General features: G+C 43.0%; 1 protein-coding gene and 2 pseudogenes across 2 annotated transcripts in view; 2 read left to right on the forward strand and 1 right to left on the reverse strand.

Annotated features, from left to right (window-relative positions):
* The window catches only part of LOC113219847, a 2,838-nt pseudogene extending 2,711 nt beyond the window's left edge, over window positions 1-127 (forward strand).
* The window catches only part of LOC111529480 (CTD small phosphatase-like protein 2), a 110,279-nt gene extending 84,241 nt beyond the window's left edge, over window positions 1-26,038 (reverse strand). Inside the window, exon 1 of one of the 2 annotated variants that reach the window (XM_023196350.2) lies at window positions 25,505-26,038. The gene's annotated coding sequence lies outside the window, so the exon portion shown is untranslated. The remainder of the gene's footprint in view (window positions 1-25,504) is intronic. The other variant, XM_023196353.3, reaches the window with a different exon arrangement.
* On the forward strand, window positions 1,304-1,999 carry LOC111529481 (annotated as a pseudogene).
* Window positions 26,039-26,383: the final 345 nt, after the last annotated feature.

Here is a 26,383-nt window from a genome sequence, read left to right on the forward strand (position 1 = left end):
AAAAAAAAAAAAAAAAAAAAAAGAAAACAAAAGAAAAGAAAAACTATGTTCCATATCTCAACACCAGGCCTACATGTACCCCTACTAAAGCTATAGATATCTGGCACTGGGAAAACTATATATCTAAATGCAAAAAAAAAAAAAAAAAACACTTTACACTACATAGAAAATTAACTCAAAATTGATCAAATACCTAAACACAAGAGCTAAGACTCCTAGAAGAAAATACAGGCTGGACGTGGTGGCTCACACCTGTAATCTCAGCACTTTGGGTGGCCAAGTGGGGGGTAGATCACCTGAGCTCAGGAGTTCGAGACCAGCCTGGACAACATGGTGAAACTTTGTCTCTCTACCAAAAATAAAAAAAATTAGCTGGGTGTGGTGGGTGTGCCTGTGGTCTCAGCTACTTGGGAGGCTGAGATGGGAGGATCACTTGAGCCTGAGAGGCAGCGGTTGCAGTAAGCTGAGACTGTACCACTGCACTTCAACTTGGATGACAGAGTGAGGCCCCTTCTCAAAAAAATGTGCATGTGTATGTGTGTGTGTGTATGTGTATGTAAATGGGAAAAGCTCATGATACTGGATTTGGCAATGGTTTCTTGGTCATGACAACAAAAGCACACATAATAAAAAGAAAAACAGATAAATTGGGTGTCAAAGTCCAAAATTTTTGAGCCAGGTTCCATGGCTCACACCTATAATCCCACCTACTTGGGAGGCTGAGGTAGAAGGACCATTTGAGAACAGTCTGAGCAACAAGGTGAAATTCCATCCCTAAAAAACTAAAAAAATTAGCCAGGCATTATGGTGCACACCTACAGTCCTAGCTACTACTTGGAAAGCTGAGGTGGGAGGATCCCTTGAACTCAGGAGTTCAAGAGTGCAGCAAGCTGAAAGCGCACCACTGCGTTCCAGCCTGGGTGACACAGTAAGACCCTACCTCTTACAAAATTTTAACTTTTGTGTATCAAAGTACACTATCAACAGAGTGAAAAGACAAACCATGGAATGGCAGAAAATACTTGCAAATCATGTATCTCATAAGAAGTTCTTATCTAGAATACATAAAGCATTACAATCTGAAAGAAAAAAACAACCAGATTCAAAAGTGGGCAAAGGACTTGAATAGGCATTTCTCCAAAGAGGATATACAAATAGACAATAAACATATGAAAACACACTTGACATCACTAATTATCTAATTATCATGGAAACGCTAATTAAAACCACAACAAGAAACAGCTTACTCATTTGGATGACTATTATCAAAAAACAAAACAAGCCTCTTTTTCCGGCTGGAACCATGGAGGGTATAGAAGAGAAGAAAGTTCCTGCTGTGGCAGAAACCCTTAAGAAAAAGCGAAGGAATTTCACAGAGCTGAACATCAAGCGCCTGAGAAAGAAGTTTGCCCAAAAGATGTTTCGAAAGGCAAGGAGGAAGCCTATCTATGAAAAAGCGAAGCACTACCACAAGGAATATAGGCAGATGTACAGAACCGAAATTCAAATGGCGAGGGTGGCAAGAAAAGCTGGCAACTTCTATGTACCTGCTGAATCCAAATTGGCATTTGTCATCAGGATCAGAGGTATCAATGGCGTGAGCCCAAAGGTCCGAAAGGTATTGCAGCTGCTTCGCCTTTGTCAAATCTTCAATGGAACCTTTCTGAAGCTCAACAAGGCTTCGATTAACATGCTGAGGATTGTAGAGCCATATATTGCATGGGGGTACCCCAATGAATTTACTGAAGTCAGTAAATGAGCTAATCTACAAGCGTGGTTATGGCAAAATCAATAAGAAGCGAATTGCTTTGACAGATAACGCTTTGATTGCTCAATCTCTTGGTAAATATGGCATCATCTGCATGGAGGATCTGATTCATGAGATCTATACTGTTGGAAAACACTTCAAAGAGGCAAATCTTCTCCATGAGGTGGAATGAAGAAAAAGACCACCCATTTTGTAGAAGGTGGAGATGCTAGCAACAGAAGAATGAACTAAGGTGTCTACCATGATTATTTTTCTAGGCTCATCAGTTAACAAACAGTACCCGCTCAAATTGGAAAAATAAATAAATAAATAAATAAATAAAATAAAAATAAAAAGTGCTGGCAAGACTGTGGAGAAATTGGGATCCTTGGGCTTTGCTGGAGAGAATGTAAAATAGTAAAGCTTTTGTGGAAAGTGGCATGGCAGTTCCTCAAAAAAATTAAATATAGAATTGCCATATGATCCAACAATTCTACGTCTAGGTATACATCCAAAAGAACTGACAGTAGGGTCTCACACAGTACACCCACATTCATAGCAGCATTTTTCACAATAGCTAAAAGGTGGACACAACCGAAGTGTCCATCAATGGATGAATGGATAAACAAAATGTGGTACATACATACAAATAAGTAGTATTCAGCCTTAAAAAGCAAGGAAATTCTGACATATATTATGAACCTTGAGGACTGTTTAATGAACACGGAGTTTCAGTTTGAGAAGATGAAAAAGTTCTGGAGATAGATGGTAGACAAGGTGAATGTACTTAATACCACAACTATATGCGTACAAATGGTTAAAATGGTTTAAAACAGTTTTTAACAAAACTATAGATCTTCATCTAATCCAAAGGTTTCCAAAAGAGTGAGAGACTAAGGACTCTGGAATTGGAAAACAAAATCTCTTTTTTTTTTGAGACACGGTCTCACCCTGTCACCCAGGCTGGAGTGCAGTGGCAGGTTCACAGCTCACTTGCAGTCTCAACTTCCCAGGTTCAAGCGATCTTCCCACCTCAGCCTACAGAGCAGCTGGGACTATAGGGATGCACTACTACGCCCAGCTAATTTTTTAATCTAAAAGTCCTTTGCCCACTTTTGAATCTGTTTTTTTTTTCTTTCAGATTGTAGATTGGGTCAGATTTCAGATTGGGTCCCACTGTGTTGCCCAGGGTGGTCTCAAACTCCTGGGCTCAAGTGATCTGCCCACCTTGGTCTCTTGAAGTGCAGTGATTATAGGTGTGAGCTACCATGCCTGGCCCTTTTTTTCTTTCCTAACCAACCACTGTCAACAAGGGTAGAATACAATGGGGACAGAAGAAAAGGACAGGAAAAAGGACCAAGTAAAATTTGCCTCCTACCTCACCTTTTAAATATTTACTTATTTTTAAAAATGAAAAAATAACCTGTAGACAAAAAATGGCAATTGTCAGGTACACAAAGTGCTGAAATACTTCATCTTAATTCCAGACTTTAAAATTCTCTCTCTCTCTCTCTCTATCTATCTATCTATTTTTTTGAGACGGAGTCTTGCTGTGTCACCCAGGCTGGAGTTCAGTGGCACAATCTCAGCTCACTGCAACCTCCGCCTCCCAGATTCAAGCAATTATCCTGCTTCAGCATCCCGAATAGCTGGGATTACAGACATGTGCCACCATGCCTAATTTTTGTAATTTTAGCAGAGACAGGGTTTCACCATGTTGGCCAGGCTGGTCTCAAACTCATGACCTCAGGTGATCTGCCCGCCTTGGCCTCCCAAAGTGCTGGATTAGAGGCATGAGTAACCGCACCTGGCCACAATATATGTTTTTTTTTTTTCCTAGGAATTTCATAACAGGAAATAGAAGAATAAGCAAGGTTGAGAGGCGACTGGGAAAAGATGGCAAAAATTGTAGAGGAGGAGCTGACCACGAGACAGTTTTGAGGGAATCAGTGCTTAGGGAAGAAGAAAAAGCAATCCAGTGCTAATTGGGGAGCCTCTCTTTCCACTATCAATATAACCAATTTGAACACTTTCCTTTGGTCTAAACTGAAGAGAAGGCAACCTGAGGGCAAAGAAGTTGGGGAATTACAAGCTACAGCCTCAGAAAGAGAAGAGCACTTCTATGACCCACTGGAGTTTTGCCTAGAGATCCATTCTTATAAATTAACTGGGTTCTGCCTAGGCTATAGAAAGCTAGAAAGAATGCCACCACCAGCCTAACAACAAAAAGCCTGAATAAACTACAAAATTGAACCCTTTAAAAACCCATCCAAGAGCTGAGGACTCAGGGCAACCAGGCGATCTCAAATCCAAGAAAATACAACCCCTTCCTAGTAGAGACAGAATGCAAGCACTGGCTCACCTGAGGGTAGACCAAGGGAAGAAACAATGGTTCCATAAAAGCAGGTAAAAAGAATTCATCTAAAATTGTTAACAAACTGCTGAAGGCAAAGTGTGCATTAGCATGAGAATATTATTCCTGAGAGACACAGTTAACAAGCGAAATTCAAACCATTTGCAAGATCTTCCACAGACCTCCACCAAAGGCTCACAATATGGGAACAGGGGACTGAAGAGAGCCCTCCTCTGGGGTGCAGTGCTTGAAGAAGGGAGCAGCTTCTACAATGGGAAAAATACAAAGCCCCAACCAGATCCTTCTCTTCTAGGGAACAAAAACTGGAAGAGACTGGTGGAGGAATAGCAAGCCAGTTACCCGCAAAGCACAAGTGAATTGGGAAGGTGGGGAAGTGAAAGGAAAAAAAACTCTACCACTGTAGGGGAAGGAAACAGTGTTGGACCCAGGGTCTTATACCAAAGACATTAGAGATCTTAGAGATCTAATGTCTCTAATACCACTGAGGCAAGAGCAGAGAAACTCTTTTCCAGACAACACCTACGAAGATACAAATTGCAGTTTGGCCTAGAGGAGCAAGATCATTGATAGAGTTCTACTCATGATGCCAAGGCACACAAGCCAAATACTGAGAGCTGATCAGGAAAATTCAGAAACACCTTCCCACATGCCAACTACCCATCTAAGCACAAAGTAACACAAGAGAAATTTGAAGCCAGTGGTGCACTTAAGGTACTCTCTGCAACAACAAAACAGAAAATCAGCTTAACTCCTGACTAGACTGACTCAACTCCCTACACTAAAAGCCCAGGAATGCAATGTTCCAGGTATAAATACTATTTACTCATTCTTTACTACCCTATTCACAATATCCAGCATTCAGTAAAATATTGCAAGACACACAAAAGAGGAAGAAATTACAACCAACTGCCAAGAGAGAAAGCATTCAACAGACCAGAAATCAAGATGAAGTTAAAAAAAAAATTTTAAAAAAACAGAAATTAAATGTTTGGCAAAGATCAGTAAACTGATAAACCGTTAGCAGTTTGAGAAAAAAAGACACAAATAACCATTATTAGGAAGGAAAAACTGAACATCACTATAGATCCTATATACTTTTAAGGAGAATTTACAGAATATTACCAACAGGACCGGGCGCAGTGGCTCATGCCTGTAATCCCAGCACTTTGGGAGGCCAAGGCAGGCAGATCACCTGAAGTCAGTAGGTCGAGACCAGCCTGGGCAACAGAGTGAAACCCCCATCTCTACTAAAATTACAAAAATTAGGCACGGTGGTGCACACCTGTAATCCCAGCTACTCAGGAGACTGAGGCAGGAAAATCGCTTAAACCTGGGAGGCAGAGGTTGCGGTGAGCCGAGATCACGCCACTGCACTCCAGCCTGGGCAACAGAGCAAGACTCCATCTCAAAAAAACAAAAAACAAAAAACAAAAAAACCTTTTATGCCTGTATATTCAATAATTTAGATGAAAGTCAAATTCCTCAAATCATATGGATCCCCAAAGCTCACACATTAGATAACCTAATTAGCCCCATGTCTATTAATTTCTAAAATTGAAACTGTAGTAAAAAACCTCCAACATAGAAAACTCCAGGCCCAAATGGCTTCACTCGAGAATCCTACCAATCACCTAAAAAGAAACAATACAAATCTACATAAACTTTTCCAGAAAACAGAAGGGAACACTTCCCAATTCATTTTATGAGACCAACATTACCCTGATAACAAAACCAAACAGATATAATACAATATTAATTTGGCCCAGTACAGGTTAGGAATTCTTATGTAACATCAGCAACCTGATTTTATTAAATTTAAAATATAAAGGAAACAGTTTTAAACATACACATACAGCCTCACATTGGTAATGCTATTATTTATGCCAGAATTTACCATATCCTTTCAGTTCTTTAGAGTTCCATTACTAGATCAATTCTTTTCTATTACAGGTTGAGTATCCCGAATTTGAAAATACAAAATCTGAAATGCTCCATAATCCAGAAACTTGAGTGCTGACATGACACTCAAAAGAAAATGCTCAACCAGTATAATGCAAATACTCCCCCCCCCCCCCCGCAAAAAAACATAAAAATAGAAAGACCTTTGGTCTCAAGTATTTCAGATAAGGGATACTCAACCTGTATCAGTAAAAAATGGAATAAATAAGGCGCGGTGGCTCACGCCTGTAATCCTAGCACTTTGGGAGGCCGAGGGGGGCGGATCACAAGGTCAGGAGTTCGAGACCAGCCTGGCCAATATGGTGAAACTCTGTCTCTACGAAAAATACAAAAATTAGACGGTCATGATGGTGGGTGCCTGTAGCCCTGCTACTTGGGAGGCTGAGGCAGGAGAATCATTTGAACCCAGGAGGCGGAGGTTGTGGTGAGACGAGATCACGCCACTGCATTCCAGCCTGGGTGACAGAGCAAGACTCTATCTCAAATAATAATAATAATAATAATAATAATAATAATAAAAAAGATTGGGAAAACGAGTATGCTTAGGAAAGAAATCTGTGAATGAAAATGATACACTTTAAGCATCATCACAAAACAAACATAGCAATAAGGACATTTTTTTGTTTTTTTTTTTTTTTTTTAGAGACGGAGTCTCGCTCTGTCGCCCGGGCTGGAGTGCAGTGGCCGGATCTCAGCTCACTGCAAGCTCCGCCTCCCGGGTTCAGCCATTCTCCTGCCTCAGCCTCCGGAGTAGCTGGGACTACAGGCGCCCGCCACCTCGCCCGGCTAGTTTTTTTGTGTGTTTTTAGTAGAGACGGGGTTTCACCGGGTTAGCCAGGATGGTCTTGATCTCCTGACCTCGTGATCCGCCCGTCTCGGCCTCCCAAAGTGCTGGGATTACAGGCTTGAGCCACCGCGCCCGGCCGCAATAAGGACATTTTAAGCCTAAGAATTCATGACATTGGAAGAAAAAAGTATATAATGTAAAACAATCCCACTTGTTCAAACACTAGAACCACATCTACTTTCAGGAATACAAAAAGTTAATTGCCCAGCAATTCAAAACTGGGCAATAAAATTTCCTTTCTACTTGCCTGCAGCACAAGTAAAAGGATTAAAGAGGTAGTGGGTTGGAGTTGGAGAATGAGTCTCTTTCAAATGTTCATTATAAACTGCATCATTAACTCTGCTAGAATCTCTACTGCCTCTAAATTTCAGACTCACACTCAACCATGTTCTCAACAATTTTACTTGGTACCTCAAATTCAACTCACCCAAAACTGAATTCACTTTTCGCATACCACCCCCATACCAAAACCAGCTTTTCTTACTGTATTTTTCCTAATACATTCTTCATCACAAGTAATGTTACTACCATCTTACCTAATTAGCCAAGCCAGAAACTTAGAAGCCATCCTAAACATCCCAGTTATTATTCCTCTTTCTTATCTTCTATAGTCAATCAACAAATCCTGATGATTTTACCTCTAAAATATTTCTTAGTCTTGTCCCCTTTAAATGGATCCTCGGCACTGCACAAACTTGCCTGTTCCTCTCACCCAGGTTTCCCATCAACTGCCTTCAAAATAAAGACTAAACACTCTGGCATTGCCTATATGAAACCCACAATAACTACTTCCCAGTCTTTTTTCATTGCTATTTGCTGCCACATTCTTTTTTTTTTTTTGAGACGGAGTCTTGCTCTGTCGCCCAGGCTGGAGTGCAGTGGCACGATTTCGGCTCACTGCAAGCTCCACCTTCCGGGTTCACGCCATTCTCCTGCCTCAGCCTCCCGAGTAGCTGGGACTACAGGCGCCCGCCACCTCGCCTGGCTAATTTTCTGTATTTTTAGTAGAGACGGGGTCTCACCGTTTTAGCCAGGATGATCTTGATCTCCTGACCTCGTGATCCACCCGCCTCAACCTCCCAAAGTGTTGGGATTAGAGGTGTGAGTCACCGCTCCCAGCCAGCTGCCACTTTCTTAGCACTGCAATAATAATAGTTTCCTGCCCACACTGTGCTCTATACATGCTTCGGCTCTTTTTACCTCATTCTTTCTATTAACTATTACCTTCATCGTTTAAAACTCAGCCCAAGTATCATGTATAAGTAACTACCTCTATAGCCTCAAACCTGTGTAAACTCTGTTATTATCTCTAATTTACCTATTAAATCATATTAAATAATCTGTTTCTTTCTCTTTAATTGCACTACACTGTAAATCTTTTTTTTTTCTTTTTTTTTTACACTGTAAATCTTGAAGGTAGATGCTGGATCCATAACTCTAGTAACCTGACACACAAATTAACTCAAACTTTGTTGAACTAAGCCACGATTTTTCTAACCTCTCTCAAAAAGGCCAGATAATTGGGGTGGGGAAGACTGTATCACTGAGACATAAACAATCCTCACATCAATACTCAATTCTTGCCTACAAAAAGGGGCTTATAAATAAACTAAACGTTTCTTCCTCATAAGATTTCCTTCCCCTTCACAAAATTCATGATACCAAGCAATTTTTGAGGCAGACAATTATGGTTTCAAATTGCCTTGTATTAACAATAAGATTACAATAATGATAAAGGCATAAACTCAGTTGATAATCTGCTCCTAAGGTCTTGAACGCACACATTTCTACCTAAACAACATTAAGAGATAATAGCACATTGTATATGAAGTATTCTCAACAAATTAGAACTTACTTATGTGCCCTATTTACAAATGTATTTGCTAAATGAATGAGAAGTGGTATACAGCCTGAGCATCCCTACTAGGAAACTTTGAAATATAAAAATCTGAAAATCCGAAATGTCCCAAAATCCAACTTTTTGAGCACCAACATAACGTTACAAGTGGAAAATTCCACCCTGACTTCATGTTACGAGTCAGTCAAAATGCAGTCAAAACTGTTTCATGCACAAACTATTAAAATATTGTTTAACAGAGATACAGACCAATGGAACAGAACAGAGCCCTCAGAAATAACACCACACACACATCTACAGCCATCTGATCTTTGACAAACCTGAGAAAAACAAGAAATGGGGAAAGGATTCCCTATTTAATAAGTGGTGCTGGGAAAACTGGCTAGCCATATATAGAAAGCTGAAACTGGATCCACCTTATACAAAAATTAATTCAAAATGGATTAAAGAATTAAATGTCAGACCTAAAACCATAAAAACCCTAGAAGAAAACCTAGGCAATACCTTTCAGGACATAGGCAAGGGCAAAGACTTCATGTCTAAAACACCAAAAGCAACAGCAACAAAAGCCAAAGTTGAGAAATGGGATCTAATTAGACTAAAAAGTTTCTGCATAGCAAACGAAACTACCATCAGAGTGAAAAGGCAACCTACAGAATGGGAGAAAATTTTTGCAATCTACTCATCTGACAAAGGGCTAATATCCAGAATCTACAAATAACTTCAACAAATTTACAAGAAAAAATCAAACAACCTCATCAAAAAGCAGTTGAAGGATATGAACAGACATTTCTCAAAAGAAGACATTTATGCAGCCAACAGACGCATGAAAAAATGCTCATCATCACTGGCCATCAGAGAAACGCAAATCAAAACCACAATGACATACCATCTCACACCAGTTAGAACGGCGATCATTAAAAAGTCAGGAAACAACAGGTGCTGGAGAGGATGTGGAGAAACAGGAACACTTTTACACTGTTGGTGGGACTGTAAACTAGTTCAACCATTGTGGAAGACAGTGTGGCGATTCCTCAAGGATCTAGAACTGGAAATACCATTTGACCCAGCCATCCCATTACTAGGTATACACCCAAAGGATTATAAATCATGCTGCTATAAAGACACACACACATGTATGTTTACTGCGGCACTATTCAAAATAGCAAAGACTTTGAACAAACCCAAATGCCCATCAATGACAGACTGGATTAAGAAAATGTGGCATATATACACCATGGAATACTATGCAGCCATAAAAAAGGATGAGTTCCTGTCCTTTGCAGGGACATGGTTGAAGACGGAAACCATCATTCTGAGCAAACTATCGCAAGGGCAGAAAACCAAACACTGCATGTTCTCACTCATAGGTGTGAAATGAACAATGAGAACACTTGGACACAGGATGGGGAACATCACACACCGGGGCCTGTCGTAGGGTGGGGAGAGCGGGGAGGGATAGCATTAGGAGATATAGCTAATGTAAATGGCGAGTTAATGGGTACAGCACACCAACATGGCACGTGTATACATATGTAACAAATCTGCACATTGTGCACACGTCCCCTAGAACTTAAAGTATAAAAAAAAATTGTTTAAAATTACCTTCAGACTATATGTGTAAGGTACTTGTGAAACCTAAATGAACTTCATGTTTAAACTTGGGTCCTTTCCAAGATACCTCATTATGTATATGCAAATATTCCAAAATCCAAAAAAATCTGAAATCCAAAACACTTCTGATAGCAAGCATTTTGGATGAGGGATACTCAACCTGTTCTGATGTGTCATGCATTAAGACAGAAACAAGAGTAGACAATACATATAAATAAAGAAAATTACAAAAAGATCACAAATCAAACATTAAAGGCAACAAAGTCAAGATTTGCCGTAAAACTCTATGTATATTTACAGTTGGCTATAAAAAATAATACATGCATGCAATGGTTTTAGAGTAGACTCCTGAAGGAGTTACTAAAGGAATGACCTTCAAACTAGGAGGTAGACACACTCAGGTTCCAGTCCTTCATCTATCATTACTTAGCTGTGAGACACTGCTGAAGTCATGTAATCATTCTAGCACTTTGTTTCCTCAACAGCAAAAGAAATTATTGGACATCAGATCTGGCATTTCACATGTAAATTTTACCTAAAAAATAAACAAACAAAGAGGCTGTCAAAATGGGAGATGAGACATTAATCAGAGCTGTCTTCATCCTTCCATCATATACATCTCTTCCTGCAGCACCCTAATTAAGATAAACATTCACTACATGTTAAGGAGTCTTCAGAATGATTCATCACAACAAAACACAAATGTTACTGGACTAGATGACCTCTTTGGTCTCCTCCAGCTCTAAAATTCTCTGGGTCTGTTAATTTATACTCTACCTTACAAATGGTATGATTACTAAATTTATATTAACTTACTATATTCATGAAAGAGCTAAAGTCATTGCCCTCTGTGACATCAAATGACATTTTCAAAAGTAGCAGCATGTTTCCACTTAGTCTACATTTCTAGCCTGAATAATCTGAAATCAAGTTTCAGGTATTACAACTGTCCACCTTTAATCTTCACTACTTCCATAAACCTTCACGGTGAAAGGAGGAGGAGGAGGAGGAGGACTTGGGGAAAAAACAGATTTCTCAGTCACCTAAGAAAAAAAAATCAAGACAACCAGGGAAGAAGGACTAAGTATAGGAGCATTATATAAAACATCAACTCAGCAGGGTGCGATAGCTCACACCTGTAATTCCAGCACTTTGGGAGGCCGAGGCAGATGGATTACTTGAGGTCAGGAATTCGAGACCAGCCTGGCCAACATGGCAAAACCCCGTCTCTACTAAAAGTACAAAAATTTGGGAGAGTGGTGGTGTGCATCTGTAATCCCAGCTACTCGAGAGGCTGAGGCAGGAGAATCCAGGAGGCAGAGGTTGCAGTGAGCTGAGATTGTGCCACTGCCCTCCAGCCTGGGTGACAGAGCGAGACTTTGTCTAAAAAAAAAAAAAAAATCAACTCTACAACAGGAAGATTCTTTTTTTTTTTGGTTTTGAGACAGAGTTTCTCTCATTGCCCAGGCTGGAGTGCAGTGTTGCGATCTCAGCTCACTGCAAGCTCGCCTCCCAGGTTCACGCCATTCTCCTGCCTCAGCCTCCTGAGTAGCTGCGAATGCAGGCACCTGCCACCATGCCCGGGTAATTTTTTGTGTTTTTGTTTTGTTTTGTTTTTTAGAGACGGGGGGGGGGGGGTTTCACCTTGTTAGCCAGGATGGTCTTGATCTTCTGACCTTGTGATCCATCCGCCTCGGCCTCCCAAAGTGCTGGGATTACAGGCGTGAGCCACCTCACCTGGCCGGATTCTTTTTTTTTTTTGAGACGGAGTCTCACTCTGTCGCCCAGGCTAAGGTGTAGTGGCGTGATCTCGGCTCACTGTAACCTCTGCCTCCCAGGTTCATGCGATTCTCCTGCCTCAGCCCCAGTGGCTGGGATTACAGGTGTGCACCACCATGCCCGGCTAATTTTTGTATTTTTAGTAGAGACGGGCTTTCACCATGTTGGTCAGCTGGTCTCCAACTCCTGACCTCATAATCTGCCTGCCTCGGCCTCCCAAAGTGCTGGGATTACAGGTGTGAGCCACCGTGCCTGACTGAAGGTTCCTTTAATCCTATTCACAACAAAGTGTGTGATAAAGACAGGTGGTCTTTCTGGATCATTAATATTTCTGATATATGGTCTTCTCTGCTTTTCCATTTAGCTAATATTATAAAATTATTTAAAAACTACTAAATATAATAACCTTATCAAAAACATTTGGCAAAACACAGGACTATACAAAAAACAAAAGAACTGAGTTAGGCTGATCAAATTATGGGGTTTTCTCTGACTTAAAGTTTTCTTCAATAAATAAGAACAAAAAGAATGTGTTTTCAGCCAGACGCACTGTAATCTCAGCACACCTGTAATCTCAGCACTTTGGAAGTCCCACCCAGGAAGAGGTCACTTGAGACTAGGAGATCAAGACCAGTGTAGGCAACAGTGAGACCCTGCCTTTATCTTAAAATTTTAAAAATTGGCCAGGCGTGATGGTGCACACCTATAGTTCCAGCTATTTGGGAGGTTGAGGCAGGAGGATCACTTGAGCCTAGGAGGTCAAGGCTGCAGTAAACTGTGACTGTGCCATTGTACTCCAGCCTAGGTGAGAGAGTAAGACCCTGTCTCTTTTTTTTCCTTCTTGAGACAGAGTCTCGCTCTGTTGCCAGACTGGAGTGCAGTGGCATGATCTTGGCTCACTGCAACCTCCGCCTCTCAGGTTCAAGTGACTCTCCTGCCTCAGCCTCCTGAGTAGCTGGGACTACAGGCACGCCCCACCACGTCCAGCTAATTTTTGTATTTTTAGTAGATACAGGGTTTCACCATGTTGGCCAGGATGATCTCTATCTCTTGACCTCGTGATCCGCCCACCTTGGCCTCCCAAAGTGCTGGAATTATAGGCGTGAGCCACCACGCCCAGCCAAGACCCTGTCTCTTAGGAAAAAAAGAAAAAGGAAAAAAAAAGATTTTTCTAAAACGATTATCAATCTATTTTCTCTAGAGAAACAACATATGGGTTGTTAGATTACTGATGACTAAAACACACTCTCAAAATACACGCTGATTTTTTTTTTTTGAGACAAGAGTCTTGCTGTGTTGCTCAGGCTGGAGTGCAGTGGCGCGATCTCGACTCACTGCAACATTCGTCTCCTGGGTTCAAGCAATTCTCTCGCCTTAGCCTCCCGAGTAGCTGGGATTACAGGCATACGCCACCACGCCCAGCTATTTTTTTTTTTTTTTGTATTTTTAGTCGAGACGGGGCTTTACTATGTTGGTCAGGCTGGTCCCAAACTCCTCAACTCAAATGATTCACTGTCTCAGCCTCCCAAAGTGCTGGGATTACAAGCGTGAGCCACCGTGCCTGGCCTATAAACTTATTTTTTTAAAAAACAGCATTATAGGCCAGGCGTGGTGGCTCACACCTGAAATCCTAGCACTTTGGGAGGACAAGGTGGGAAGATCACTTGAGTCCAAGAGTCTGAGACCAACCCTGGCAACATAGTAAGACCTCACTTGAATTAAAAAAAAAAAGAAAGAAAGAAAGAAAGAAAAAATTTAAAGATAGCAATATTCAGTTTGTTGACCACTAAAAATGTTTATTAAGGCACAGACATTCAGATGTTTTAAATACTACTACTGGCACCCTGATTTAAAATCTGATATGTCATTAGCAGAAATTAGGACAAAGGGGCCAGGTGTGGTGGCTCACGCCTGTAATCCCAACACTTTGGGAGGCCGAGGCAGGCAGATCACCCGAGGTCAGGAGTTCAAGAACAGCCTGGTCAACATAGTGAAACCCCATCTCCACTAAAAATACAAAAATCACCCAGGCATGGAGGTGTGCACCTGTAGTCCCAGCTACTCAGGACGCTGAGGCACGAGAATCATTTGAAACCAGGTGGCGGAGGTTGCAGAGAGCCAAGGTTGTGCCACCACACTCCAGCCTGGGTGACAGAGCGAGACTCTTTCAAGAAAAAAAAAAATTAAAAAATGAAATTAGGACAAAGTCTGTAATGAGATATTTGTATTCCTTTACTCTAAGCTTTAACAGAATTTGAAATTTGTTTTAATTTTATTTAAAGATTTTGTTAAAAAACAATTCTATTACATATGAAAATTTGTAATAAAACTTTGTAACACAATGCTATTTTAGCAAAAATATAAGTTATGAATTTGTAAGAACTGAGTAATATAGTTCATTTTCTCAACAAGCTCACAGGAAGCTTATCATTTCTCACCATATTACTATCCTATCATGGCCTGTGCCAACATATTCTGTTTTGATTTACTGAGCTCCCCTATACATTAATAGACAAATTTCAATGTATATATTGGATACATCAACAAAGACATTCTAAAAACTAAGAAAAGTGAACTTAATTTTGGCAGAATTTTCCTAAGAGTGCCTTTTTTCTTAAGAGACAGGGTCTCGTTATGTGGCCCAGGCTGGAGTGCAGTGGCTATTCACAGGTGCCATTCCACTACTGAGCAGCAGAGGAGTTTTGACCTGCTCCATTTCTGATGTGGACCAGTTCACCCCTCCTTAGGCAACCTGGTGGTCCTTGTTCCTGGGAAGTCACCATACTGATGCTGAACTTAGTGTAGACACCCAATCGGTATACAACCCAGAACTCCTGGGCTCAAGCATTCCTCTTGCCTCAGCCTCTTGAGTAGTTGGGACTACAGGCACGTGCCACCGTGCCCACCAAGAGTGCTTTGTATTTAATTAGTTCTCAGCAAAAATGGGCAAGGGGAGAGATCTAACTACTTATTTATGCCCTTTTGATTAAACTTAACTGTCAGGCCAGGAGAAATTTGAAATCCTAAGAATACAGTAATGTGGTAGTAAGAAAAGAATCAGGCTGGATGTGGTGGCTCACACCTGTAATCCCAGAACTTTGGAAGGCCAAGGCAGGATGACTGCTTGAGCCCAGGGATTACTAACAGCCTGGGCAACATGGCAAGATCCTGTCTCTACAAAAATTTTAAAAAATAAAAAATTAGCCAGGCATGGTAGTGTGTGTCTGTACTCCCACCTACTAGGGAAGCTGAAGAGGGAAGATCAACTGAGCCTGGGAGGTCAAGGCTGTAGTGAGCCATATTCACACAACTGCACTCCAGTCTCAGTGAGAGAGCAAGACTCAGTCTCAAAACAAAACAAAAACCCTATAAAATTTTACATAAATATATGTATGTGTGTATATATACACACATACACACACACACATACATACACACTAAAAATCTTTAAAACAATAATGTAAAATATGGCCTTTGTCCAAAATAAATCTGCATTGAGTTATGTGAAATAATTCAATATGGTGGCTCATGCCTATAATCCTAGCACTTTGGGAGGCTGAGGCAGGTGGATCACTCGAGCTCAGGAGTTTGAGAACAGCCTGGGCAACATGGTGAAACCCTGTCTCTACCAAAAATACAAAAATTAGCTGGGCATGGTGGTGCTTGCCTGTGGTACCAGCTACTTGGAAGGCTGAGGTGGGAGGATCACTGGAGCCCAGGAAGTCAAGGCTGCAGTGAGCCATGATCGCACCACTGCACTCCAGCCTAGGTGACAGAGCAAGACCGGGTCTCAAAAATAAACAAATAAAAATTATAAAATAAACTGAGGTTTATTTTTAAACCTCCAGCACTTTGGGAGGCGAAGATGGGCAGATCATTTGAGGTCAGGAGTTTGAGATCAGTCTGGCCAGCATGATAAAACCTCATATCTACCAAAAATACAAAAATTAGCCAGGCATGGTGGTGCACACCTGTAATCCCAGCTACTCAGGAGGCTGAGGCAGGAGAATTGCTTGAACCCAAGAGACAGAGGTAGCAGTAAGCCAAGACTGCACCACCGCCCTCCAGCCTAGGTGACAGAGTGAGACTCAGTCGGGGGGGGGGAATAATTTCCCACTATTCTTATCACTATCTATAAAGGAAAAATTAATCATTATGACTGAGATGAACTATTAATATATGGGAGACAGAAGACAAGAAGGATTATGAAGACTGAATTTTTACTTAAAATCACTGGTCAAAGATTAGGTATAATCATAATTCTCTAGCAGAGGTGTCCTCTTGCTTGCTACTACAAAAAAAAAAAACAAACAAACAACAACAACAAAAAAACGAGCTGCCACAGTACCTCACTCCTGTAATCCCAGGACTTTGGGAGGCCGAGGAGGGAGGATCACCTGAGGTTAGGAGTTCAAGACCAGTCTGGCCAACATGGTGAAACCCTGTCTCTACTAAAATATAAAAAGGAGCTGGGCATGATGGTGGGTACCTGTAATCCCAGCTACTGGGGAGGCAGAGAATCACTTGAATCCGGGAAATGGTGGTTGCAGTGAACCAAAACCATGCCACTGCACTCCAGCCTGGGTGGCCAAGTGAGACTCCAACTCAAAAAAAAAAAAAAAAAAAATAGTATATTATTCCCAACACAGGAGGAAATGCATGATAGTTTGAAATGATTGTGACTATTTTTTCAAATAATTTTTATCTACATTATCAGAAATTAAAGAAATATATAATTGTCTTAACTCGACAAAATAGTAAAAGGCAGGTACTTGTAAGGTAAGAGGTTATTATTTTCAACTCACTAAGAAAATCATACGTATTTGGGAGGTATCAGGATGAAAGCATTATTACTAAAGCAAATAATCAGTTTTCTCTCAACTAAAAAGATATTTATGTATCCTGGTTATTTTTTTTAAACAAATAATACACTTTTTTTTTTTTGTTTTTGAGATGTAGTTTTGCTCTTGTTGCCCTGGCTAGAGTGCAATGGCATGATCGCAGCTCACTGCAGCCTCCAACTCCTGGGTTCAAGCGATTTTCCTGCCTCAACCTCCCGAGTAACTGGGATTACAGGCACCCACCACCACGCACAGCTAACTTTTTGTATTTTTAGTAGTGACGGGGTTTTGCCATGTTGGCCAGGCTAGTCTCAAACTCTGGACCTCAGGTGATCCACCAGCCTCGGCCTCCCAAAGTGCTGGGATTACAGGCATGGGTCACCGTGCCCCGCCTTTTTCTTTTTCTTTTTTTGACACAGGGTCCCACTGTCACCCAGGCTGGAGTGCCAGTGGCCCAATCAGGGCTCGCTGCAGCCTCGAACTCCCAAGGCTCACATGATCCTCCTGCCTCAGCCCGAGTAGCTGGGTCCACAGGTGTGCGCCACCATACCCAGCTAATTTTTGTATTTTTAGTAGTGATGGGGTTTCACCATGTTGCCCAGTCTAGTCTCAAACTCCCGGGCTCAAACAAACTACCCTTCTTGGCGTCCCAAAGGGCTAGAATTACAGGTGTGAGCCACTGCAGCCACCCTTACTTTTCTTTTAATAAACATACTTTTTTTTGGAAACAGAATCTCAACGTCACCAAGGCTGGCATGAGGTGGCGCCATCTCAGCTCACTGTAACCTCCACCTCCCCAGCTCAAGAGCCTCAGCCACCTGAGTAGCTGGGATTATAGGCGTGCATGCATGCCACCATGCCTGGCTAATTTTTTTTTTTTTTTTTTTTTTTTTTTTTAGAGACAAGGTTTTGCCATGTTGGCCAGGCAGGTCTCAAGCTCCTGACCTCTCAGGTGATCTGCCCGCCTTGGCCTCCCAAAGTGCCAGGGTTACAGACGTCAGCCACCACGCCCCATCTTTTTTCTTTTTTTGGGGGGGGGGGGGAAGGGTCCTACTCCGTCCCCCAGGCTGGAGTGTCAGTAGCCCAATCAGGGCTTGCTGCAGCCTCGACCTCCCAGGGCTCATGTGATCCTCCTGCCTCAGCCCCCCAAGTAGCTACAGGCGTGTGCCACCATGCCCAACTAATTTTTGTATTTTTAGCAGAGATGGGGTTTCATCATGTTGCCCAGGCTAGTCTTGAACTCCTGGGTTCAAACAATCCACCCTCCTCGGCCTCCCAAAGTGCTGGAATTACAGGTGTGAGCCACTGCGCCCGGCCTTACTTTTCTTTTACTAAACGTGTATATATATATTTTTTGAGATGGAGTCTCACTCTGTCGCCAGGCTGGAGTGCAGTGGTGTGATCTCGGCTCACTGCAACCTCCACCTCCCAGGTTCAAGTGATTCTCCTGCCTCAGCCTCCCAAGTAGCTGGGACTACAGGTGCGTGCCACCACGCCCAGCTAATTTTTGTATTTTTAGTAGAGACGGGGTTTCACCATGTTGGCCAGGATGATCTCAATTTCTTGACCTCGTGATCCAACCACCTCGGCCTCCCAAAGTGCTAAGATTACAGGCGTGAGCCACCGCACCCAGCCTTTTTTTTTTTTTTTTTTGAGATGGAGTCTTACTCTATCTAGTTGGCATGCAGTGGCACCATCTCGGCTCACTGCAACCTCTGCCTCCTCAGCTCAAGGGAGTCTCACGCCTCAGCCACCTGAGTAGCTGGGATTACAGGCAGGCATGCATGCCACCATGCCTGGCTAACTTTTGTTTTATGTATTTTTTTTCTTTATAGAAAGCGGGTTTTGCCATGTTGGCCAGGCTGGTCTTGAACTCCTGCCCTCAACTTCCAAAGTGCTGGGATTTAAAATATACTTTTAAGGCAAGGCACGGTGGCTCACACCTGTAATCCCAGGACTTTGGGAGGCCGAGGCGGATGGATCACAAGCTCAGGAGTTTGAGACCAGCCTGGCCAATATGGTGAAACCCCGTCTCTACTAAAAAAATACAAAAGGCCGGGCACGGTGGCTGACGCCTATAATCCCAGGGCTTTGGGAGGCCAAGGAGGGTGGATCACGAGGTCAGAAGATCGAGACCATCCTGGCTAACATGGTGAAACCCCATCTCTACTAAAAGTACAAAAAATTAGCCAGACGTGGTGGGGGGTGCCTGTAGTCCCAGCTACTTGGGAGGCTGAGGCAGGAGAATGGCATGAACCTGGGAGGCAGAGCTTGCAGTGAGCCGAGATCACACTCTAGCCTGGGCAACAGAGCAAGATTCCATCTCAAAAAAAAAAAATACAAAAATTAGCCGGACGTGGTGGCGTGCACCTGTAGTCCCAGCTACCCGGGAGGCTGAGGCAGGGGAATCACTTGAACCAGGGAAGCGGAGGTTGCAGTGAGCCAAGATTGTGCCACTGTACTCCAGCCTGGGCAACAGTGAGACTCCGTCTCAAAAGAAAAAAAAAGTGTGTGTATGTATATACATATATATATATATTTTTTTAATTCCTACTTAGGCTGGGCACAGTGGCTCACACTTGTAATGCCAAGTATCTTCTACTAGTACACTGTTTTGCTGTTTTCTTTTTTTTGTTTGTTTTTTTTTTGAGACAGGGTCTTGCTTTGTCACCCAGGCTGGAAGACTAGAGTGCAATGGATGGCACGCTCATGGCCCACTGCAGCTTCAACCTCCTGGGCTCAAGCAATTCCCCCTACTCACCCCCGCTAGTGGCTGGGACTACAGATGTGAGTCACCATGCCCAGCTAATTTTTGTATTTTAGGTAGAGACAGGGTTTTGCCATGTGTCCCAGGCTGGTCTCGAACTCCTAAACTCAGGGGATCTGCCTGCCTCAGCCTCCCAAGTGCTGGGATTACAATCACAAGCCTGGTCTGTTGCGCTATTTCAATCAAATCAACAAACACATTTCCATGCTAGAATCCCACGTTGATGATCATTCATGTTTAATCTAGACTTTCTCCTTTTTCAATCTAAAACAGGAATTGGCCAAGTGCGGTGGCTCACACCTGTAATGCCAGCACTTTGGGAGATCAAGGCGGGCAGATCATCCTGAGGTCAGCAGTTTGAGACCAGCCTGGCCAACATGGTGAAACCCTGTATCTACTAAAAATGCAAAAAATTAGCCAGGCGTGGTAGCGGGCACCTGTAATCCCAGCTACTCGGGGGGCTGAGACAGGAGAATCACTTGAACCTGGGAGGCAGAGGTTGCACTGAGCTGAGATGCCACCACTGCACTGCAGCCTGGGAGACAAAGCGAGACTCTGTCTCAAAAAAATAATAACAATAGGCCGGGCGCAGTGGCTCACGCCTGTAATCCCAGCACTTTGGGAGGCCAAAGCAGGCAGATCACGAGGTCAGGAGTTCGAGAACAGCCTGGCCAACATGGTGAAATCCCGTCTCTACTAAAAAAATACAAAAATTAGCCGGGCATGGTGGTTTGTGCCTATAATCCCAGCTACTCAGGAGGCTGAAGTGGGAGAACTGCTTGAACCCAGGAGGCGGAGGTTGCACTGAGCTGAGATCGCACCACTGCACTCCAGCCTGGGCGACAGACCAAGACTTCGTCTCAAAAAATAATAATAACAATAAAATAACATAGGAACCTATGAATATCACAAAATACATGGTCCCTAGTACAGTCAACTGGCCTATTGTGACCTTCCATTAAAATATTTGTCTTTAAGGTCTTACAATTCTTCTCGGGGCCACACTTAGTCTCACCTTTCCTTACTGTCAGGATCCCAAAGGATTCCAAGCAGCCAAAGCTTCTCACTGTAATTCTATCCCCATCCTGCCTGTCATCTTTCCGAGACAGTGTTCCTATATTCTACACCATTTCTAATCACAGCCAGTGCATAAAAACTTAACTCTCCTGGCCAGGCGCGGTGGCTCACCCCTGTAATCCCAGCACTTTGGGAGGCTGAGGTGGGTGGATCACTTGAGGTCAGGAGTTTGAGACCAGCCTAACCAACATGGTGAAACCTCATCTCTACTAAAGAAAAACAATACAAAGTTAGCCGGCTGTGGTGGCAGGTGCCTGTAATTCCAGCTGCTTGGGAGGCTGAGGCAGGAGAATGGCTTGACCCAGGAGGCAGAGGTTGCAGTGAGCTAAGATCACACCACTGTACTCCAGGCTGGGCAACAAGAGCAAAACTCTGTCTCAAAAAAAAAAAAAAAAACTTAACTCTCCTATGTTCCCTTCCCTTATCTCTGAACCCTCACCCTGTATGAGGTATCAGTAAGCTTATTTGATAGTCAATCTGTGCTAATATTGTCAACAAAAGACAATTTGTAAAGTTTCCTCTTCCAGAGAATTTGTGATTTTTAAACAGGACATTTAGAAAAACACTGGAGACATATAAATAAAGTTAGGCACTGGCAATTCTCAAATTGTACCACACAGCCCTAGTCCACCTAGTTGTAATGCAGGTCCAATTACAATTTAATATAGTTTAAATTTAAAAATTAATGCAGTCATACAAATACTAGTAAATATATGTCTGGCTTAGATATATGCCTCCTGGCAACTGCCAAGTAAGTGAAAATTAAAGCTGCAATTGAATGGTTTTAACATGGGTTCCATATCTGTCAAGTCTCCTCATCATGAGCTGGGTGCAGTGGCTCATGCCTGTAAGCCTAGCACTTTGGGAGGCTTAAGGAGGGAGAATCACTTGAGCCTAGGAGTTTGAGACTAGTCTGGGTAACATAGCGAGACCCCGTCTCCATTAAAAAAATTAAAAAATAAAAAAAATTTTAAAAGTGGGCCAGGTGCCGTGGCTTACATCTGTAATCCCAGCACTTTGGGAGGCCGAGGTGGGTGGACCACCTGAGGTCAGGAGTTCAAGACCAGCCTAGCCAACATACAGAAACCCCCGTCTCTACCAAAAATACAAAAATTAGCCAGGTGTAGTGGCGCATGCATGTAGTCCCAGCTACTCAGGAGGCTGAGGCAGAAGAACTGCTTGAACCCAGGAGGTGGAGTCTGCAGTGAGCCAAGATCATACCATTCTACTCCAGCCTGGGCAACAAGAGTGAAACTCCGACTGGAAAAAAAAAAGTAGCAAATGACCCCCTGTAGCCAATTTACTTAAAACAGTCAGGTACTTTTTAGCCTACTTTTAACCAGAAAAATTACTTAGAGCACACCACAAATAAACTCCTCTCAGCACACTTGATATTTGTGACTTATAAAGTGTCTTTTCTACTTTAGGCTTTCACAACTTGGTAAATTACAATTAGATATTGCTTTTTCCGGCCGGGAGCGGTGGCTCAAGCCTGTAATCCCAGCACTTTGGGAGGCCGAGACGGGCAGATCACAAGGTCAGGAGATCCAGACCATCCTGGCTAACACTGTGAAACCCCGTCTCTACTAAAAAATACAAAAAACCTAGCCAGGCGACGTGGCAGGCGCCTGTAGTCCCAGCTACTTGGGAGGCTGAGGCAGGAGAATGGCGTAAACCCGGAAGGCGGAGCTTGCAGTGAGCTGAGATCGGCCACTGCACTCCAGCCTGGGCGACAGAGCGAGACTCCGTCTCAAAAAAAAAAAAAAAAAAAGATACTGCTTTTTCCAAATTCTGGCAAATCATTTTATTCATTATCTCATTAATCTAAAGCATAGCCTCCTATGACTAGGATAAATTAATACCATTTTGGAGTCGGCTTGGTGGCAAGCACCAGTCTTCCCAGCACTTTGGGAGGCTGAGGCAGGAGGACTGCTCGTAGCCAGGAGTTGCGAACCAGCCTGGGCAACATAATCAGATCCCATCTCCACCAAAAAAAAAAAAAACAATTAGCCAGGTGTGATGGCATGTGCCTGCAGTCCCAGCTACTTGGGAGGCTGAAGCAGGAGGACTGCATAGGCCCAGGGGGTCAAGGCTGCAGTGAGCTATGATCACACCAGTGCACTCCAGGGCCACAGAGACAGATCCCCATCTTTAAAAAATAAAAAATTAAAAAAAAAAAGCCATTTTACTCAACTGACAATAAAATCTATGGTTAAAAATCTAGAAACTAGTACATCCTTGGCGAACAACAGGTCCAAGTTTCTTTAACCAGAATTAGATAGACTGTTATATAACAATCTCATGAAAAACCACTTACCCAGAAATCACAACTTGAGATCAGCTAGATGAATCTGGAAAGGGAAGACTTCCCCAATTCTTAATTTCTTAACAGTGGGAAAACAGTAACATTACCAGCTCAAGTTAAATGCACGAGAGACACTATGTAGAATGGAATCTTGTGAAACAAACAAACCCTGATATTCCTATGCAATCCTATTTAGATTTTCTATATAGCTACAAGTCCACAAAGGTTAAGGACTACATCATTTACAGTTTTTACATTCTTTTCTTTTGAGACTCTCTGTCACCAGGCTGGAGTACAGTAGGGCGGTCTTCAGCTCACTGCAACCTCCACCTCCTGGGTTCAAGCGATTCTCTTGTCTCAGCCTCCCAAGTAGCTGGGACTACAGGTGTGCGCCACCATGCCTGGCTAATTTTTGCATTTTTAGTAGAGACAGGGTTTCACTATGTTGGCCAGGCTGTTCTCAAACTCCTCATCTTGTGATCAGCCTGCCTTGGCCTCCCAGAGTGCTGGGATTACAGGCATAAGCCACCCCACCCAGCCAGCTTTTACATTCTTTCAACTCTGAGAAAAGCATTAAAAGAGTGCAAGTACTGAATGCATGTAGTACTAAACAATTTAGGAGAACTCTCGAAAACAAAGTCTACAATGCTCACTCAGCTAGCTGTAAACTAATTTTTATTAGAAATATTAACGCTATTAACTACCCAAAAAGGTCATTAAAATACAGACAAAACCTATACAGTAGACCAATGATTTAAGATCCCTTTGAGCTGCACATTTTTTAAATAAATTGACTCGGCAAGTAGTTAAAGTGCCTGTACCTCCACTATTCTATTGGCCCTAGGAAAGTATTAAGTTCAACTCAATCCTAAAAAACTCCTTCACATAAGAGCTACATTTTGCCCTGACTTTCTTTATGACCTTGGGCAAAGTCTACCAAATGAGGACTATAATAATGTTTGTGTGTTCCTGTTAATACTGAAAATTAACCATAACATCGTGCCAACAATAGTGAAATTCTCTAAACTGGACCTATCCAGAGTTGAAAACTTCAGTTATAAACGTCAACTGATATGCAATGTGAATAGTTTTTTAAATTTTAATTTGATTAGTGAAAACAAAACAAAAAAAAAAAGACCCCAAATTCAACATCATTAATAAATTCCGAAAACACCAACAGCCTCCTTATTAATTCTCTTTATGAACAAATGGTCTGCAATGTAATTTAAAAAAAGGAAAGAAAAAGTAAAGAAATACAGTAAAACTAGCTTTAACACGCCATTTCCCTTTTCTAAGAATAACAAATGGACCACAAACGAAAATTTAAAACTGGGCAAAGAATAGAGAGACAAAGCAATCTACAATCTGAAAATCACACAGATAAATCCATCATTTCAAGTCACTAATTTGCATACCCACTTAAGAAATTAATCTTGGTACTGCGATACCAGCATTAGGAATATAAATCCCTGCCTCGGAGGAACACCAACTGAGTACGTTTCATTTCCGGATCTCAGGTAAGTTTACGAGCTCTTATCTCTTCAGGTTTCCCTAAGGTACTCTGGAGTGTTCAACATCATTCACACATCCAGCCACCACTAGGGTGAGAAGTAAATAAACAAGATTTACTTATGTAATTATTTACCACAAAACTCTGGTCAAGAATGCAAAAGTAAACACCCACACAGGCATTTAAAATCCAAAGAAAGCAGAGAATATTAAGGATAATAAGGTTCACCCTTTGACCACTATGGACACCAGAGGCCTTCCACATGGGCTGTTCCTTACTACCACTCCCGATTTGAAAAAGTAACAATGTCAACTCGAGATTTTAACAGTACAAAAGATAAACAGAACTTACTCAAATCCCTTCTTCCAGATTCTGAAAAGGTGTTTATAAAAACTGAGATAAGAGCAACGCCCCCCTAAAAGCACCCTACTCGAAAGAATGAAATGCCGAAAACATCAGGTGGGCCAAAAAGGTTAGAAAAGCTAAACTTCTAACTTAATTACCCAGAGGCTGGGGACTTGGAACGTGAGATCGGAGTGGGGGTGGGTAGCAAAGTGAAATCTAACCCCAGAAATCACAACGCAGGCCGCAGTCTATAAGGTGAAGCTGGCGGGAAGCGAGCTCCCTTTCTGTTCCCAGGGGAAAGTCCAGAAAGGAGCGGCTCCGCACAGTGGACGTACGAGGCGCCAAAGAGTGCATGCCTACCCAGGCGCCAGAGCCGCTGGAGGACCGGGTTTAGAAGGGGAGGAGATCCCGGCAGACGGCCCTGGAAGAGGAGGAGGACTAAGATTGGAAGCAGCGGCAGCGTCTGGACGAAGGGGATTACCTAACTGTGACGACAGAGAAGTGTCCTCAGGCTCCGGCGATGGTCCCGACTGCGCAATGTGTGGTGTCTTTCCCGCTTACCCCGCAGCAGCAACAGAACCAGCTCCTTCAGCCAGTCGCCATTTCCCGCCTACCGACCTGCTGCACCGCACGGACAGGGACCCGGATGGAAAGCGGCCTCTCGGCGCAGGCGCCCTGACTACCTCCTCCCCCTCCCGCCACAATTCCGCGAGGTGGGAGGGAAGGAATGCGGGCAGCCACAACGGCAACAACAATGAAAAAAACACTTTTACTTCCGTGAAGAGCGTTGAAGTTCCTTACGCCGGAAGAAACTCTCTAGTCTGAATCCCGGAGAAAAATTGAACACAAGGCCTTAAGACTGGGTGGAGTAAGAAAGGACAAAACCTATCAGGATACGCAAGGGCTTGGGGGATATTTGTACGTTAGGGGCCTCCGTAGCCGGCTGTGTAGTGGTCGCAGGGGGAGTAGGGAGTAAAGCGTTAGGAGTGGAGAGGCGGGGATCCGAAGGACGGTTTTTCCTCCAGCTCCTAACGGAACTGCTTGGGCAGAGCTGGGAGGGGGAGCGCGCCCTTGCTCCGGAGGCGGAGCTTAGGAACGCGTCGTGCACCCTGGCGGCAAGGGTTTAGTAACTGTGGGCGCGCTGGGTAGGTGGAGCCGAGGGGATAAGGCGGGACTAACAGCTTGGCGCGCTGAAGGAGGTAGTTTGTAGTGAGCGCTGCCCGAGGCCGGGAGAAAGCGAATGTGGCGCTTTTCCTGGGATTTCGGTGGCCCCTGAAGGTTCCCTTTCCTGCTCATTTCCTAGAGGGCGTATCAGTCGCTTTTGGATCATAAATATTCACGCCTTTCGACTCAACCCTAT

This window comes from Piliocolobus tephrosceles, unplaced genomic scaffold (assembly GCF_002776525.5).
Source record: "Piliocolobus tephrosceles isolate RC106 unplaced genomic scaffold, ASM277652v3 unscaffolded_109, whole genome shotgun sequence".
Classification (NCBI taxonomy): domain Eukaryota; kingdom Metazoa; phylum Chordata; class Mammalia; order Primates; family Cercopithecidae; genus Piliocolobus; species Piliocolobus tephrosceles.